The sequence below is a fragment of the Schistocerca piceifrons genome, unplaced genomic scaffold (genome assembly GCF_021461385.2).
Source record: "Schistocerca piceifrons isolate TAMUIC-IGC-003096 unplaced genomic scaffold, iqSchPice1.1 HiC_scaffold_287, whole genome shotgun sequence".
Lineage (NCBI taxonomy): Eukaryota > Metazoa > Arthropoda > Insecta > Orthoptera > Acrididae > Schistocerca > Schistocerca piceifrons.
Window position 1 is genome coordinate 35,001 of NW_025728501.1, and position 3,242 is coordinate 38,242.

Sequence of the window (3,242 nt, forward strand, 5' to 3'; positions counted from 1 at the left end):
CTCTCAAGCAACCCGACTCGAAGGAGAGGTCCCGCCGACGCTCGCACCGGCCGCTACGGGCCTGGCACCCTCTACGGGCCGTGGCCTCATTCAAGTTGGACTTGGGCTCGGCGCGAGGCGTCGGGGTAGTGGACCCTCCCAAACACCACATGCCACGACAGGCGGCAGCCTGCGGGGTTCGGTGCTGGACTCTTCCCTGTTCGCTCGCCGCTACTGGGGAATCCTTGTTAGTTTCTTTTCCTCCGCTTAGTAATATGCTTAAATTCAGCGGGTAGTCTCGCCTGCTCTGAGGTCGTTGTACGAGGTGTCGCACGCCACACCGCCAGCCGGCTGTGCACGCTACCGAGAAAGTACCGGTATGCGAACCGCCAGGCGACGGGCGCGCATCGCACGTTTGAGGAGACGCGGCCGGCCCCACAGGCGGCCGCGACACTCCCAGGTCTGCGAAGCGGGGCAAACGCCGCGCGCTTCAGTATACGTAGCCGACCCTCAGCCAGACGTGGCCCGGGAACGGAATCCATGGACCGCAATGTGCGTTCGAAACGTCGATGTTCATGTGTCCTGCAGTTCACATGTCGACGCGCAATTTGCTGCGTTCTTCATCGACCCACGAGCCGAGTGATCCACCGTCCTGGGTGATCTTTTCTCAAGTTTCCGCCGTCTCTTTCGAGACGGTCGCATAGGCGGGAGTGAGGCGTGTGGCGGCCCCTGTTCCAGCGTTCTGTGTCCAACGGCCTCACGGCCGACGGGCGTCGTACGGCTCCACACCGGAGCGGACAGGCACTCGGGCGAAAGTCATTCAAAACCGGCGCCAGGCGCCAGGTGCCGCAGGCCAGCCGCTCCAGCGCTTCAGCGCTCGTACCACACAACATTGCCGCTAGTTTTGAGAGGCACGCGTGGTTCCGCACGCGGCGCACGGCTACTGCGAGCCGTACAGGTAGCGTGTTGCGCGACACGACACGCACATCGAAAGACATGCAGTCTAGTCGGTAATGATCCTTCCGCAGGTTCACCTACGGAAACCTTGTTACGACTTTTACTTCCTCTAAATGATCAAGTTTGGTCATCTTTCCGGTAGCATCGGCAACGACAGAGTCAATGCCGCGTACCAGTCCGAAGACCTCACTAAATCATTCAATCGGTAGTAGCGACGGGCGGTGTGTACAAAGGGCAGGGACGTAATCAACGCGAGCTTATGACTCGCGCTTACTGGGAATTCCTCGTTCATGGGGAACAATTGCAAGCCCCAATCCCTAGCACGAAGGAGGTTCAGCGGGTTACCCCGACCTTTCGGCCTAGGAAGACACGCTGATTCCTTCAGTGTAGCGCGCGTGCGGCCCAGAACATCTAAGGGCATCACAGACCTGTTATTGCTCAATCTCGTGCGGCTAGAAGCCGCCTGTCCCTCTAAGAAGAAAAGTAATCGCTGACAGCACGAAGGATGTCACGCGACTAGTTAGCAGGCTAGAGTCTCGTTCGTTATCGGAATTAACCAGACAAATCGCTCCACCAACTAAGAACGGCCATGCACCACCACCCACCGAATCAAGAAAGAGCTATCAATCTGTCAATCCTTCCGGTGTCCGGGCCTGGTGAGGTTTCCCGTGTTGAGTCAAATTAAGCCGCAGGCTCCACTCCTGGTGGTGCCCTTCCGTCAATTCCTTTAAGTTTCAGCTTTGCAACCATACTTCCCCCGGAACCCAAAAGCTTTGGTTTCCCGGAGGCTGCCCGCCGAGTCATCGGAGGAACTGCGGCGGATCGCTGGCTGGCATCGTTTATGGTTAGAACTAGGGCGGTATCTGATCGCCTTCGAACCTCTAACTTTCGTTCTTGATTAATGAAAACATACTTGGCAAATGCTTTCGCTTCTGTTCGTCTTGCGACGATCCAAGAATTTCACCTCTAACGTCGCAATACGAATGCCCCCGCCTGTCCCTATTAATCATTACCTCGGGTTCCGAAAACCAACAAAATAGAACCGAGGTCCTATTCCATTATTCCATGCACACAGTATTCAGGCGGGCTTGCCTGCTTTAAGCACTCTAATTTGTTCAAAGTAAACGTGCCGGCCCACCGAGACACTCAATAAAGAGCACCCTGGTAGGATTTCAACGGGGTCCGCCTCGGGACGCACGAGCACGCACGGGGCGGTCGCACGCCTTCGGCTCGCCCCACCGGCAGGACGTCCCACGATACATGCCAGTTAAACACCGACGGGCGGTGAACCAACAGCGTGGGACACAAATCCAACTACGAGCTTTTTAACCGCAACAACTTTAATATACGCTATTGGAGCTGGAATTACCGCGGCTGCTGGCACCAGACTTGCCCTCCAATAGATACTCGTTAAAGGATTTAAAGTGTACTCATTCCGATTACGGGGCCTCGGATGAGTCCCGTATCGTTATTTTTCGTCACTACCTCCCCGTGCCGGGAGTGGGTAATTTGCGCGCCTGCTGCCTTCCTTGGATGTGGTAGCCGTTTCTCAGGCTCCCTCTCCGGAATCGAACCCTGATTCCCCGTTACCCGTTACAACCATGGTAGGCGCAGAACCTACCATCGACAGTTGATAAGGCAGACATTTGAAAGATGCGTCGCCGGTACGAGGACCGTGCGATCAGCCCAAAGTTATTCAGAGTCACCAAGGCAAACGGACCGGACGAGCCGACCGATTGGTTTTGATCTAATAAAAGCGTCCCTTCCATCTCTGGTCGGGACTCTGTTTGCATGTATTAGCTCTAGAATTACCACAGTTATCCAAGTAACGTGGGTACGATCTAAGGAACCATAACTGATTTAATGAGCCATTCGCGGTTTCACCTTAATGCGGCTTGTACTGAGACATGCATGGCTTAATCTTTGAGACAAGCATATGACTACTGGCAGGATCAACCAGGGAGCTGCGTCAACTAGAGCTGAGCAGCCGGCCGCCCGGGAGTGTGTCCCGGGGGCCCGCGCGAACACGCAAGCGTCCGCTCAATCATTCTGCAAACAGGAGGAGGCTGAGCTCCCCTGCACAATACACCTCGAAACCCTCTCAGGTCCCGGCGGCGCGCAGCGCCGTCCCAAGTACTTGGTCGGGTTCGAGAGAGGCGCAATCGCCCGGAGTTAGGCGAGTAGACGCTTTCGGTGCGACCACCCGTGCTCCCAACTGAGCTTGCCGCTGCCGACAGAGGCCCGGGAGCGTGCTGTCGTGGCATTGCCGGCGGGAGACAACACGCGCCACCTACGGTGACCGGCAG

The 3,242-nt window shown here is 56.6% G+C and overlaps 2 non-coding genes and 1 pseudogene across 2 annotated transcripts; all 3 read right to left on the reverse strand.

Annotated features, from left to right (window-relative positions):
* LOC124744322 overlaps window positions 1-295 on the reverse strand; it is a 4,221-nt pseudogene extending 3,926 nt beyond the window's left edge.
* A 188-nt stretch (window positions 296-483) lies between these two features.
* Window positions 484-638, reverse strand: LOC124744325. Its single transcript, XR_007010685.1, has one exon. It is a non-coding gene; the product is annotated as a 5.8S ribosomal RNA (ribosomal RNA).
* A 352-nt stretch (window positions 639-990) lies between these two features.
* On the reverse strand, window positions 991-2,899 carry LOC124744319. Its single transcript, XR_007010683.1, has one exon. It is a non-coding gene; the product is annotated as a small subunit ribosomal RNA (ribosomal RNA).
* Between the last annotated feature and the right edge of the window lie 343 nt (window positions 2,900-3,242).